The sequence below is a fragment of the Bombina bombina genome, chromosome 2, assembly GCF_027579735.1.
Source record: "Bombina bombina isolate aBomBom1 chromosome 2, aBomBom1.pri, whole genome shotgun sequence".
NCBI lineage: Eukaryota > Metazoa > Chordata > Amphibia > Anura > Bombinatoridae > Bombina > Bombina bombina.
Window position 1 is genome coordinate 353067692 of NC_069500.1, and position 16522 is coordinate 353084213.

Below are 16522 nucleotides of genomic sequence, written 5' to 3' on the forward strand. Positions count from 1 at the left end.
AGGCCTACTTATCAAGCCGTCAACTTTCTTGCATTCAACGGCACCAATACGCTCGCCTGACATCACCTAACATCGCGGCCGCGGACCTGAATACGCTCTCTATATTTAACAAAAAAGCTGTCAAAAAGCCAAGTACGGGGCGATGAGCAGCGGACTTTTGTTAACTAAACAGTCATCGATCTTGCTGCTATTCGGCTTTTCCCCAGCTTTATTTGTATACTGTCACTAAACACCGCCACTATACTAAACTGTTTAACCCCTATCCCGCCACTCCCAGACCCCACCGCAACTAAATAAATGTATTAAACCCTAAACCCATGGCCTCCCACATCACTAGCACTCACTAAACCTATTAACCCCACATCGCCATAAACTAAATTAAACTATTAACCCCTAAACCTAGCAACCCACTAACTTTACATTATAATTACCTCATCCCTATCTTATAATAAATTTAAACTTACCTTTAGATTTAAAGTAAACTATATTAAACTATTAATTAACCTACCCTAACTATTATACTAAAATTACATTAATTATTAGTTAGTTTAATATAGTTTAATGTAATTTTAGTATAACAGTTAGGGTAGATTAATTATTAGTTAGTTTAATATAGTTTAATCTACCCTAACTGTTATACTAAAATTACATTAAACTATATTAAACCAATAATTAATCTACCCTATTATACTAAAATTACATTAAACTATATTAAACTAATAATTAATCTACCCTAACTGTTATACTAAAATTACATTAAACTACTAATTAAATTAACTATATTATATATTTAAACACCTAACCCTACTCAAATAATTTAAATCTACAATTAAAAATTACAAAGTTACAAAAAACTAACAACTAAGTTACAAAAAAATAACAAACACTAAGTTTCACAAAATAAAAAATAAATGATCAAATATTTAAACTAATTACACCTAATCTAAGAGCCCTATGAAAATAAAAAAGCCCCCCAAAATAAAAAAAAAACCTAACCTACAATAAACTACTAATGGCCCTTAAAAGGGCCTTTTGCGGGGCACTGCCCCAAAGAAATCAGCTCTTTTACCTGTAAATAAAAAATACAAATACCCCCCCAACAGTAAAACCCCCCACCCACGCAACCCCCCAAATAAAACCCTAACTAAAAAAACCTAAGCTCCCCATTGCCCTGAAAAGGGCATTTGTATGGGCATTGCCCTTAAAAGGGCATTTAGCTCTTTTTCAAAAGCCCAAACCCTAATCTAAAAATAAAACCCACCCAATAAAGTCGTCACTCAGACGGCATCTTCTATCTTCATCCATCAGGTGCGGAGCGGCTCCATCTTCAAGACATTTGACGCGGAGCATCCTCTTCTTACGACATCTTCTTCGGAATGAAGGTTCCTTTAAATTACGTCATCCAAGATGGCGTCCCTTAGATTCCGATTGGCTGATAGAATTCTATCAGCCAATCAGAATTAAGGTTGAAAAAATCCTATTGGCTGTTGCAATCAGCCAATAGGATTGAGCTTTCATCCTATTGGCTGATCCAATCAGTCAATAGGATTGAGCTTGCATTCTATTGTATGATTTTATTTACAGGTAAAAGAGCTGATTTCTTTCGGGCAATGCCCCACAAAAGGCCCTTTTAAGGGCCATTGGTAGTTTATTGTAGGTTAGGGTTTTTTTTATTTTGGGGGGCTTTTTTATTTTCATAGGGCTCTTAGATGTAATTAGTTTAAATATTTGATCATTTATTTTTTATTTTGTGTAACTTAGTGGGTTTTTTTTTGTAACTTAGTGTTTGTTATTTTTTGTAACTTAGTTGTTAGTTTTTTGTAACTTTGTAATTATTAATTGTAGATTTAAATTATTTGAGTAGGGTTAGGTGTTTAAATATATAATATAGTTAATTTAATTTGTAGTTTAATGTAATTTTAGTATAACAGTTAAGGTAGATTAATTATTAGTTTATTATAGTTTAATGTAATTTTAGTATAATAGTTAGGGTAGATTAATTATTAGTTTAATATAGTTTAATGTAATTTTAGTATAATAGTTAGGGTAGATTAATTATTAGTTTAATATAGTTTAATGTAATTTTAGTATAATAGTTAGAGTAGAATAATTATTAGTTTAATATAGTTTAATGTAATCTTAGTATAATAGTTAGGGTAGGTTAATTAATAGTTTAATATAGTTTACTTTAAATCTAAAGGTAAGTTTAAATTTATCATAAGATAGGGATGAGGTAATTATAATGTAAAGTTAGCGGGTTGTTAGGTTTAGGGGTTAATAGTTTCATTCAGTTTATGGCGATGTGGGGGGCTGGCGGTTTAGGGGTTAATAGGTTTAGTGAGTGCTAGTGATGTGGGAGGCCAGGGGTTTAGGGGTTAATACATTTATGTAGTTAGTGGGCTCCGGGAGGGGCGGGATAGGGGTTAATAACATTATGTAGGTGGCGGGGCGGCAGATTAGGGGTTAATAAGTATAATGTAGGTGGCGGCGGTGTAGGGGGCGGCAGATTAGGGGTGTTTAGACTTGGGGGTTATGTGAGGGTGTTAGGTGTAAACAAAACTTTTATTCTCCCATAGGAATCAATGGGATATCGGGCAAAAGCGAACATAAGCATTCGCTGCTTTCAGACTACCACTGATTCCTATGGCATCCGCCGCCTCCAGGGTGGAGGATTAAAAAGCAGGTACACTGGGCCGGAATAGTGGTGAGCGTACCTGGTAGATATTTGTTAACTAGCAAAAGTAGTCAGATAGTGCCGAATTTGCATTCAGAACATCTGCAATGACGTAAGCATTGATCTGTGTCGGACTGAGACCGGCGGATCGTATGTTACGTCATCAATTTCTACTTTTGCCGGTCTGTAGGCTTTGATAAATAAGGGGAATCAGGCTTGCCACAATTACGCTGCCTCTTAGCCTTTAGATAGTTCCCTAAAGGATTCAAGAAATAGCATTTAAGTACAGTAGGACCTATCGGGTGTAGTCCTGGACTTAGCTTGTGAGCTTCAAAGTCCCAAACAAATAAACAAAAGTGGTTACATCTTAGCATCTGGATACTTATCAGACTGGTCCAGTGAAGCCTCTCTGGAAACTGAGTTCCTTTTGCTTGAGTGTGGTCGTTGTCGAAGAGGAAACCACTGTTTTGCCGTAGGCCTTAGATCTGATAGGGGGTTTGCTATGTTCTCATTGTCTCCTGTGGATGAGTCCTATTTCTTCAGGAGTTCCTCCCCTTTAGCTGATGTGTCGACTGTAAAGATAGTGCCCTCTTTATGGATGATAAGCTTATTTGGATAACCCCATCTATACTTTAATTCTCTGGAACGTATGGTCTGGGTCAGCTGCTGAAAAGTGCTTCTTTTTTGAAGTGTAAACTGGGAGAGGTCTGGAAAAATTTGAATGCTCTGGTACTGCTCTGGAACCTGTGGTTTGGAGAAGACTGCTCTCATGAGTTGTTCTTTGTATGTAAAAAAAATGTAGCCTAGCTATGACATCTCTAGGCTTGTCTTTAGGGGCATTTCTGCCTCTGGGAATGTGGTGCACCCTATCAATTATAATGTCAGTAGGATTCAAAGGATGAGCCAAGCTGGAACAGAAATTTCTGACGAAGGTCTCCAAATCTGTCTGGATGTCCTCTTCTGAAATCCCCATGAAGGGAACATTATTGCGGCACAACCTATCCTCCAGGTCCACCAGCTTTTGCTCCAAGTCTGACATAAAGTCCGATAAATTTTGAGAATAAGCTAGTATATTTTTCTGTTCAATAGCAAGGTCTTCATGTTTGCACTCCAGTGCTTCTGTCCTTCTCCCATGGCATTTAGTTATTTCTTAAGATCTGCAACTGAGCCTTTAATGGCTGAGGTTACATTTTCAATAAAATCTTCAATTAAAAAATAAATTTAAATATCAAGTTGCTGCTGCAGAGGTGATGATCCCCTAGGGTTCCTAGACTCTAAAATGATCTGCAACCGTAATGCGAGATTTAGATGCAGATTTATTTCTGAGCTTGAGAGGTTGTGGCATGATAATGCTGCCAGGTTCTAGGAGTTTGTAAGTGTCGCCCAGGTATAACAGGAATTTATTATCCACTAAGGAAAGCAATTGCTTATATAAACATATGTGGATCTCACTGAGAAATCTAGATGCTGGTAGTCAGGAGAAGGGGCACCAAATCCAAATTCTGTTTAGGTCTTCAACATAATTGTAATGAAATAGGGACCTTCCATATTGCACCCCTAAAGGTGATTAGCTCTCAGAAGATCCTCTGTTCCAATTAACACCCGGATTAAAATAGGATCTCTGGTTCTGAGTATGCTATAGTTCAAATGTATTTATACAACACTATAAGAAAAGAAAAAAACCTCAATCTAATATTAGGCCTTTAAAAAGACAGGGAATACAGCACTCTTTATATTTATATAAAGCATATATTTATTGTTACACAGTTCCAAATCCAGAACCGAAAACAAACCAAGCAAATATTGGTAAATCTGAACACATATACATATATATATATACAAAGTATCAAGTACTCACACATTGCATTCATTCAACATACATACTAAAACACACTATGCATCAGCATTGAAATCTATACCTAGTCACAAAAAATCTTATGTGGCCACAATGACTAGGAAATAACAGCGCTGTTACTTTAAGAAAAAATCTTTGCAAAGATGATAAAAAGCTGCAAATAGTCCATTTCCAAAAAGTAATAATATAGTGGTGTCAAATAGTAACTTTATGTTGATGAAGTCAAGATAGGTCTCCAAACATTTATGTCGGGAAAAGCATTAGTGTAGTGAACAGGCAAGCAGGATAATAAGCAACATATAAATGTCCAGCTCCTTATTGCAGTGCTTTTTAAGCCTTAAGTGTTAGTATGAAAAGACAGGCAAGCAGGTTACTGAGCAGGAGATAAGCATATGTATGTCCAGTTCCTTATTACAATGCTTCTTAAACTTTATGGTGTATATTTTGTGAAAATAGTGACTGTTACCTTCCACAACTGGGCTTCACAGGAATTTACCACAATGTGTCTCGTAACATGGTATGATATTACCTGAAACCTCCAGACCCTTTCTTTGCCACACCTTTGATTTTATGTTCCGCCACCTGCAGTCTCTCTCCAAGAGTTTAAACAAAACACTTCTTAGCCTGTACCTCTATCTTCCAAATGCTTCCAGCGTAGTCTTGCCAGACCTGTTATTCATGTAACTCCACTTCACAGCAGCAAACTTATTTCTTCAACTCTGTGCGAAAACTCCTTGTGGAAGCTGCACTCATGTGAGTACTTCACAAATCAAATGCAAAATCAGCCAACGTACGTTTCTCCCAGAATCCTTTGCAAAAAAGGGCTTCATCAGGGCTGTCCATCAACCTGTGTGTTAGTCTTTTAAAGAGTAAAACTCCTCCTCTTCTTTCTTTTACATTATTACTTCTACAAAAAAGGGGGAGTAACTACTCTCACCATCAAACAAACACAGGTTAAAAACTTTTTTGCCTTCCATTCAAAACTTACACATTCACACTAAGGGGAGTAGTTATCAAGCCGTCTACTTTACCTGCCTTCGCCGGTCCAATACGCCCGCCTAAGCTCGCCTACCATCGCCGTCGCGGACCTGAATACGTTCGCCTAAGTTATCAAACAAGCTGTCAAAAAGCCGCGCACCAAGTACTGGGCGATGAGCAGCGGACTGTGATAGTTATCACTCATCTGATCTCACTGCTCTTCGGCTTTTTGACAGCTTTATTGACAAGCTGTCATTAAGCACCCACACTAACTACACTGTTCTACCCCCTATACCGGCGCCCCCAGAGCCCCCCGCAACTCAATAAAGTTATTAACCCCTAAATCGCCACTCCTAGACCTCGCCGCAACTCTTATAAATGTATTAACCCCTAAACCGCCGCTCCAGGACACCGCCGCCACCTACATTATACCTAGTAACCCCTATCCTGCCCCCCCTATACCTCTGCCACCTATAATAAAGTTATTAACCCCTATCCTGCGGATCCCGGACCTCGCCGCAACTAAATAAATTGTTTAACCCCTAAACCGCCGCTCCCGGACCCCGCCGCAACCTATATTAAAATTATTAACCCCTAATCTGCCCCCCCTACACCATCGCCACCTATAATACATTTATTAACCCCTATCCTGCCCCCCCTACACCGCCGCCACTGTAATAAAATTATTAACCCATAAACCTAAGTCTAACACTAACCCTAACACCCCCGTAACTTAAATATTAATTAAATAAATCTAAATAATATTTCTCTTATTAACTAAATTAATCCTATTTAAAACTAAATACTTACCTTTAAAATAAACCCTAATATAGCTACAATAATAATTATATTGTAGCTATTTTAGGATTTATTTTTATTTTACAGGCATCTTTCAATTTATTTTAACTAGGTACAATAGCTATTAAATAGTTATTAACTATTTAATAGCTACCTAGTTTAAATAAAGAGAAATTTACCTGTAAAATAAAAACTAACCTAAGTTACAATTACACCTAACACTACACTATACTTTAATAAATTATTCCTATTTAAAACTAAATACTTACCTGTAAAATAAACCCTAAGATAGCTACAATATAATTAATAATTACATTGTAGCTATTTTAGGAGTTATATTTATTTTACAGGTAACTTTGTATTTATTTTAGCTAGTTAGAATAGTTATTAAATAGTTATTAACTATTTAATAACTACCTAGCTAAAAGAAATACAAAATTACCTGTAAAATAAATCCTAACCTAAGTTACAATTAAACCTAACACTACACTATCATTAAATTAATTAAATAAATTAGCTACAAATAACTACAATTAAATTAAATAAACTAACTAAAGTACAAAAAATAAAAAAAGCTAAGTTACAAAAATAAAAAAAAATAAGTTACAAACATTTAAAAAATATTACAACAATTTTAAGCTACTTACACCTAATCTAAGCCCCCTAATAAAATAACAAAGCCCCCCAAAATAAAAAAATGCCCTACCCTATTCTAAATTAAAAAGTTACCAGCTCTTTTACCTTACCAGCCCTTAAAAGGGCCTTTTGCGGGGCATGCCCCAAAGAAAACAGCTCTTTTGCCTGTAAAATAAAAATACAACCCCCCCCCAACATTAAAACCCACCACCCACATACCCCTAATCTAACCCAAACCCCCCTTAAATAAACCTAACACTACCCCCCTGAAGATCATCCTACCTTGAGTCGTCTTCAGCCAGCCGACCACCGATGGAACCGAAGAGGAGATCCCGAGCGGCAGAAGTCATCATCCAAGGGGCGCTGAAGAAGTCTTCCATCCAATGAAGTCATCATCCAGGCGGCGCTGAAGAAGTCTTCCATCCGATAGAAGTCTTCATCCAGGCGGCGTCTTCAATCTTCATCCATCCGGAGCGGAGCGGAGCCATCTTCAGACGAGCCGACGCGGAGCCATCCTCTTCTTCCCGACGACTAACGACGAATGAAGTTTCCTTTAAGGGACGTCATCCAAGATGGCGTCCCTTCAATTCCGATTGGCTGATAGGATTCTATCAGCCAATCGGAATTAAGGTAGGAAAAATCTGATTGGCTGATTGAATCAGCCAATCAGATTGAGCTCGCATTCTATTGGCTGTTCCGATCAGCCAATAGAATGCGAGCTCAATCTGATTGGCTGATTGGATCAGCCAATCGGATTGAACTTCAATCTGATTGGCTGATTCAATCAGCCAATCAGATTTATCCTACCTTAATTCCGATTGGCTGATAGAATCCTATCAGCCAATCGGAATTGAAGGGATGCCATCTTGGATGACGTCCCTTAAAGGAACCTTCATTCGTCGTTAGTCGTCGGGAAGAAGAGGATGGCTCCGCGTCGGCTCGTCTGAAGATGGCTCCGCTCCGCTCCGGATGGATGAAGATTGAAGACGCCACCTGGATGAAGACTTCTTTCGGATGGAAGACCTCTTCAGCGCCGCCTGGATGATGACTTCATCGGATGGAAGACTTCTTCAGCGCCCCTTGGATGATGACTTCTGCCGCTCCGGATCTCCTCTTCTGTTCCATCGGTGGTCAGCTGGCTGAAGACAACTCAAGGTAGGATGATCTTCAGGGGGGTAGTGTTAGGTTTATTTAAGGGGGGTTTGGGTTAGATTAGGGGTATGTGGGTGGTGGGTTTTAATGTTGGGGGGGTTGTATTTTTATTTTACAGGCAAAAGAGCAGAATTCTTTGGGGCATGCCCCGCAAAAGGCCCTTTTAAGGGCTGGTAAGGTAAAAGAGCTGGTAACTTTTTAATTTAGAATAGGGTAGGGCATTTTTTTATTTTGGGGGGCTTTGTTATTTTATTAGGGGGCTTAGATTAGGTGTAAGTAGCTTAAAATTGTTGTAATATTTTTTAAATGTTTGTAACTTATTTTTTTTATTTTTTGTAACTTAGCTTTTTTTATTTTTTGTACTTTAGTTAGTTTATTTAATTTAATTTAATTGTAGTTATTTGTAGCTAATTTATTTAATTAATTTAATGATAGTGTAGTGTTAGGTTTAATTGTAACTTAGGTTAGGATTTATTTTACAGGTAAATTTCTCTTTATTTTAACTAGGTAGCTATTAAATAGTTAATAACTATTTAATAGCTATTGTACCTAGTACAAATAAATTGAAAGATGCCTGTAAAATAAAAATAAATCCTAAAATAGCTACAATATAATTATTATTTATATTGTAGCTATATTAGGGTTTATTTTAAAGGTAAGTATTTAGTTTTAAATAGGATTAATTTAGTTAATAAGAGAAATATTATTTAGATTTATTTAATTAATATTTAAGTTAGGGGTTGTTAGGGTTAGTGTTAGACTTAGGTTTAGGGGTTAATAATTTTATTACAGTGGCGGCGGTGTAGGGGGGCAGGATAGGGGTTAATAAATTTATTATAGGTGGCGACGGTGTAGGGGGGGGCATATTAGGGGTTAATAAATTTAATATAGGTTGCGGCGGGGTCCGGGAGCAGCCTTTTAGGGGTTAAACTATTTATTTAGTTGCGGCGAGGTCCGGGATCCGCAGGATAGGGGTTAATAACTTTATTATAGGTGGCGACAGTATAGGGGGGGCAGGATAGGGGTTAATAGGTATAATGTAGGTGGCGGCGGGGTCTGGGAGCGGCGGTTTAGGGGTTAACATATTTATTATAGTGGCGGTGGGCTCCGGGAGCGGCGGTTTAGGGGTTAACATATTTATTATAGTGGCGGTGGGCTCCGGGAGCGGCGGTTTAGGGGGTAAACACTTTATTTAGTTGCGGCAGTGTAGGGGGGGACAGATTAGGGGTGTTTAGACTCGGGGTACATGTTAGGGTGTTAGGTGTAGACAGCTCCCATAGGAATCAATGGGATGTCTGGCAGCAGCGAACATGAACTTTCGCTATGGTCAGACTCCCATTAATTCCTATGGGATCCGCCGCCTCCAGGGTGGCGGTTTGAAAACCAGGTACGCTGGGCCGGAAAAGTGCAGAGCGTACCTGCTAGTTTTTTGATAACTAGCAAAAGTAGTCAGATTGTGCCGCACTTGTGTGCGGAACATCTGTAGTGACGTAAGAATCGATCTGTGTCGAACTGAGTCCGGCGGATCGAAGCTTACGTCACTAAATTCTACTTTTGCCGGTATCTAGGGCTTGATAACTAAGGCGAATCAGCCTCGCCACAAATACACTGCGAAATTCCAGCGTATTTGAGGTTGACGGCTTGATAACTAGGGGCCTAAGAATCAAAATCTCTTTATTTTGTAAACGCTTCTTTTTGAACATATCATCATTTCCTCTTTAAAGACATTTTAAGGATAGAATACACTTGTATAGTCTTATATTCCTGTATTCAATAACATACATAGAGAACCATTCTGCTATTATATGTCTTTTTAATAAAAAACATACAAATATCTCTACATTTATTTAGATGCATCATATCCGATGCTAAATAAGTACATATATCTTTAAAATATCCAATATTGAAGAATACACTCCTTCAAGATTACATTTTATGTGATTTTATGTGAGCATATTTAGATATGTTAAAACAACAGATCTAACCTTAATGCTACTCTTTAATGGTAATTTTATATATATTCAAAGAAAGTAGTATTGGAAGTGCATAGTAAGTTCTTATATTTGATTCCTATTACAGTTAGTGCTGCATGAGCATACTTAGATATCTTAAAGCAACAGATCTAACCTTAGTGTAATTTTTTTTTTTAAATATTATTTTTATTGAGCATTTTCAGTGACAATAATATGCATGAACAAAAAAAAGAGACATCAAAATAATTCCATTTACATCTAGCTTCTAGTCATAAATGTTCCAGGTGCGCAAAACAGAATAACATAAATATAATACAATAATCATAGAGACAAGAAATAAACAAAAATAAAATAGTGAGTAGGAAAAAGAAGAAGTTTAGTGGAGGATAAGACATAGTAGAGAAAAGAGAATAGCCATCCTTGTCCAAGTGTATAGTACCGTCTTGTGTTGCTTTGTTTGTTTTGTCCGTTAAAAAAAAATGTAGAGAGCGGGAAAGAAAAAGGGAAGAGAGAGAGGGGGGGGAAGGGGAGGCTATGGTAGCATTATAGCATTGTGGTCAAAGTAGGTTTATGGATTCCCAGTAGAATTTGACGTCACAATAGAGGTTCAGCTTATTGTTTTTAAAGTAATAATATTCCTCTAATTGTATGAGCTCTTGCGTACGTGTTTTCCATGTTTCAACTGTGGGTATAGTTTTAGTTTTCCAATTTCTAGCGATTAGGGATTTTGCTCCATTCAAGCAAATCTGGAGGAGATGTGACCTCAGCTTACAAGTATGTTTAGGTTTGTCATTAAATAGCACCATCAGGGGTGTGAGTTTAAACGGGGCAACAAACAAGGGAGAAAGTGTCTGCTGTAAGGCGCTCCAAAAAGGCTGCAACCTAGGACCGGACCACCATATATGTGTCGTGCTGCCAGTTGCGCCGCAGCCCCTCCAGCACAAAGAGGATGCCTCAGGGTATATATATTTTATCCGCACTGGTGTGAGGTACCATCTGGAGATTATCTTATAATTCATCTCCAAAATCTGAGTAGATGTAGATGATTTATGGGTATATAAGTATAGCCGATCCCACTGTTCTGCTGAAATTTGTAGGCCAAGTTCTTTGGACCAATTCTGTGTAGATTTGGGCAGATGTTTATGTAGGGGAGTGTCTATAATTCTTCTAGTCAATGCAAGTGTTCCTTTCAAAGCTTTCCCACTTCTGCAAAGCGACTCAAATCGTGTGAGAGGGCGTATAAGAGATTGTTCGTGTGGAGAGGTAGTTAGAAGGTGTTTTAGCTGTGAATATTTAAGCCAATGGGTGAAAGTGCCATTTAGTATATCTGATAATTCACGTGCAGGCCTCAGTTCCCTCTCCTGGAGAAACTCACATATGGGAGCGGAGAAGCCTAGATCTGTGACCTGGGTATTTCCTGTAGGTGTATGCATGCTCTTCAATAATTCTGTATTCTGGAAAACTGGCGACATAGGTGAGAAGGGGGAGGAAATCCCGGCGTGTGGTGTAGTAGATTGTCCCATGAGTGAAAGATGTGTCTGTACAAGGGTGAAAGCTTAGCAACGCTCGGTCTACATGATGCTGGTAACCAACATAAAGGACCAAGTTGCGGGGTTCGGAGTAAAAAGGAGTCTAGAGATAACCACGCTTTGTCATAGTGCTCTAAGTGCCAATCTAAAACACGCTGTAGTGTGCTCACTTGGTAGTATCTTGCTATGCAGGGAACCCCCAGACCTCCTTGTTGTTTTGTACGATAAAGAGTTTGCCTTGCTACTCTGGGTTTACTACCATTCCAAATAAATTTACAGAGAATTGATTGGAGTTGTGATATAAATGTTAGTAGCAGGTTGATAGCGACTGTTTGCATCATGTAAAGAATACGGGGTAAGATTGACATCTTGACCACCGGTATTCTACCCCACCATGAAAAGGTTTTTGATTGCCATTTTTGACAATCTGATTGAATTCGCTTGAGCAGTGGGATGTAATTTGCGCTGAAAAGCAAGTCAATTTTAGGGGTTAATTGAATGCCCAGGTATTGTATTTGATCTTTGCACAGTTGGTATGGACAGATCGTAGAGAGCGCATTAAACTGTTTTGCGGGCATATTAATGTTTAGGATATTAGATTTTTGATTATTAATGTGAAAATGGGATATCTTGCCGAATTTATGGAATTCCTGCAATAGGTGTGGGATTGAGGTGAGGGGGTCAGTCAAGGTTAGCAAAACATCATCCGCATATAAACTAATTTTATACTCATTGGGACCTATTGTTATGCCCCTAATATCTGTGTTGCCTCTAATATGTGCTGCCAAAGGTTCCATAGCTATCGCGAAAAGTAATGGGGAAAGGGGACATCCCTGACGAGTCCCGTTGTTAATTGTAAAGGAATCTGACAGAGTGCTATTCACCTTCATCTTAGCTGATGGATTACTATATAGGCTAAAAATTCTATTGATAGTTACTTTCCCAAAACCAAATCCTATCAGGGCGGATTTCAGATAAGACCAATTAAGTCTATCAAATGCTTTTTCTGCGTCGGTAGAGACCAGGACTAGTTCAGTATTTGTCAAGGACGCATGATCTATCAGATGTAATGTTCTAATAGTGTTGTCCCTGGCCTCCCGACGCTGAATAAAGCCTGTCTTTTCTACGTGAATAATTTGTGGCAAAAACTTATTGATTCTGGTAGAAATAATTTTAGCGAAGATTTTTGCATCTGTGTTGATCAACGATATAGGGCGATAATTTCCTGGCAGTTGTGGCGATTTACCCTGCTTATGAATTAGGGCAATGTGGGCGGAAAGCATGTCACTGGAGAAAGAATTGGTGTCATCTACTGACCTAAATAATTTAGCTAATCGGGGCGCTAATATGTGTTTAAAAGTCTTGTAATAGGTATTGGACAATCCATCTGGTCCTGGACTTTTACAATTAGGAAGGGATTCTATAGCCAGGAGTATCTCTGAGATTTCTATAGGAGCATCTAGTTGTGCAGCATCTTCTTGTGAAATATTTGGAAGTTCTGCATTTTTTATATACATATCACTCTCTATCGTGTTTAGCTGATTGTCAATATGAGGAAGTTTGTATAAGGCCTGAAAGTAGTCGTGGAAAACCTTAGCTATCCCTTTACTGTCTTGAATAACAGCAGAATCTGGGGTTGAGATTTTGTGAATGTAGGAATTGAGTGTTCTTTGACGTAATGCTCGCGCCAACATTGTGCCTACTTTATTACCCTCCGTAAAATAAAGTTTCTTTAAAAAAAAGGCGTGCCTCTGTGCCTCTTTATTAAGGTAGGCATTAAGTGAAATTCTAGCTTTCGCCAGTTCTTTTTGTATTGACTCATTTTGGGGGGAATGTGAGAAATCAGTCTCTAATTTATTTAAGTTTTTTGTTAAAGACTCAAATTCTCTCCGACTAGATCTAAGTTTATTCGCTTTATATTTGAGGAAGTCACCCCTGATAACCGCTTTATGCGCGTCCCATAATAAATGTGGTGTAATTTCTACGTTATCATTAAGGTGAAAATGCTCAGTTAGAGAGCGAGCGATCTTCTCTGTCAATTGTGTGTCTTTTAGTAGTGAGTCGTCTAATCTCCAACAATATTGAGCAATCGGGGCCGTGGGCCAGGTAATTTCTAGTATTGTCATAGAATGGTCAGACCAAGGTGTAGGGCTAATGTAGGAGTATTTCGATAAATGGAGATGGTTTTGATCTAAGAAAATTTCATCTATTCTGGATGAGGATTTTTGAGGGTGGGAATAGAAGGTAAACGTCTTCGTCGTGGGATGTTGAAGTCTCCAAACATCAACTAGGGATACATTTTGCAGTTTGGTCTGTATGGCATGTAGTGTAAAAGGAGGAACATAGCTACGACTGTGTGAACAGTCTTGTTTAGGGCATAGTGCTACATTAAAATTGCCCGCTAGGATCACCAAGCCCTTGGCTACAGACATGAGCATATCTAGGGACTTTTTAAAGAATTTCGCCTGCCTTTTATTTGGGGCATAAATGTTGACTATAGTGACTGGTTGGTTGTAAAGTGTACCTATTAAAATTAGTAGTCGGCCTTCTTAATCTTTATGTAAAGAGGTCAGTGTGAAAGGTATCCGCTTATGTAATAGTATCCCTACACCATTAGTCTTGGATTTGTTATGTGCAAAGTAACCCATGGGGTATGTGCTGGAGGAGCATGCAGGCGCCGAAAGCTGACAGAAATGGGTCTCCTGCATAAGGATCACATCTCCCCCTTGTCTGCGGAACCAATTTAGGGCTATAGAGCGTTTTGCTGGGGAGTTAAGTCCCTTCACATTTTGGGACAGAAATTTCACATTAGGAGGACTCATGAGAAACAATCAATAAGGAACATGTGGCATTTCTGAATGATTATTTGCATATTGTATAGTTGAAACAGGAAAACTTTGTGACGTCATGTCTCTTAAGTGGGTACTCACGTGCAAACCAAGGACCTTGTAATTGGGAAGGAATGATATGAGGCAATACGGGAGAGAGAGGTGTGGTGATAAGGGGGTGTAGGCCGACAGTCTTGAGCATACTGGAAGAAAGAAATGTGGTTAGACATATCATCAGCCCATGGACAAAACTCAACCAATATGGCTTTGCAGAGAAGTAGAAAAGTAGAAAAGAAGAAAAAAAGAAGTAGAAAGTACAAGAGTTAACATTCAGAAAATAAAGTAAAAAAATATACCTAGATAATGTGCTAAAGTAACACAATATCATGTTAATCGAAAATCGGGGGATAGAACTCTAGGGTACAGAGTCGTAATCAAGGCAGCAACAATATAAAACAAATAATCTTTTGGGAGAGCAATTTATCAGTATTAACAGGGGAAGATTCTAACTAGGACTTTAATAGAAGTTCTCAACAAGTTATTCAAAACTAAGATGATGCGTTTAAGCATTTTCATAATGGTTTTGCGCACAGTTAATATATATATATATATGGCAAAAAGGAAAATTAGAACTAGAATTAGTTTTGGCAAGCTTATGCATAAAGGCTAGTAGCAGAAGGGCCCAATAAGTCGCAGGGTCCAGGTCAAATGCGCAATTACAACAGTAAACTTCTATGAAGCCCAGAACTAAGGCAAGTTTCCTAAACACTTCTATATGGGGAAAAACTCTAAACATATCAATGACAACGGGTGGCCTTACTAGTATTGTAAATCAAAACATTATCACTATTACTCAAGTGTAAGATTCAGGGAGGAAGAGGGTAACTGGGTCTAACTCTACCGGCCTAATTTTTTTAACCCCTTAATGACCAAGGACGTACGCCACACGTCCTCTAAAAAAATACACTTAATGACCGAGGACGTGTGGCGTACGTCCTTGGTCTGGAAAGCAGCTGGAAGCGATCCTGCTCGCTTCCAGCTGCTTTCCGGTTATTGCAGTGATGCCTCGATATGGAGGCATCCTGCAATAACCCCCCTTGGCCATCCGATGCAGAGAGAGCCACTCTGTGGCCCTCTCTGCACCGGACATCGATGGCCGGTAGCGTTGGTGGGTGGTAGCCGACTTGGGAGGCGGGTGGGCGGCCATCGGTGAGATCTGGAAGGTGGAGGGGGGTGGGATCGGGGGCGGATCCTTCGGGGGCGCGCGCGGGCGCGCGCGCGTGCACGGGGGGTGGCGGGCGGGCGCGTGCACGGGGCGGGAGCGGGTGGGAACCGCTACACTACAGAAAATTTTTTAGAAGTATATTGTCAAATAAAATTAAATACTTGTTTTACCAAAGCATCTAAGGGATCTGGAGGGGTGGGGGGTTGGTATTGGGGGGGGGGGAAGCTACACTACAGAAAAGGGAAATTTTTTAATAAAAAAAAATGCATAATATTCGCTAAAATGGGTACTGGCAGACAGCTGCCAGTACCCAAGATGGCGCACATTAAGTCAGAGGGGGAGGGTTAGAGAGCTGTTTGGTGGGGGATCAGTGAGGTTGGGGGCTAAGGGGGATCCTACACAGAAGCATATGTAAATATGCAAAAAAAATGCACAAAAAAGCCAAAATTTTCCTTTTATTTTAGTACTGGCAGAGTTTCTGCCAGTACTTAAGATGGCGGGGACATTTGTGGGGTAGGGGAGGGAAGAGAGATGTTTGGGAGGGATCAGGGGGTCTGATGATTCAGGTGGGAGGCTGATCTTTACACTAAAGCTAAAATTAACCCTGCAAGCTCCCTACAAGCTACCTAATTAACCCCTTCACTGCTAGCCATAATACACGTGTGATGCGCAGCGCCATTTAGCAGCATTCTAATTACCAAAAAGCAACGCCAAAGTCATATATGTCTGCTATTTCTGAACAAAGGGGATCCCAGAGAAGCATTTACAACCATTTGTGCCATAATTGCACAAGCTGTTTGTAAATGATTTCAGTGAGAACCCTAAAATTGTGAAAAATTTAACGTTTTTTTTAATTTGATCGCATTTGGCGGTG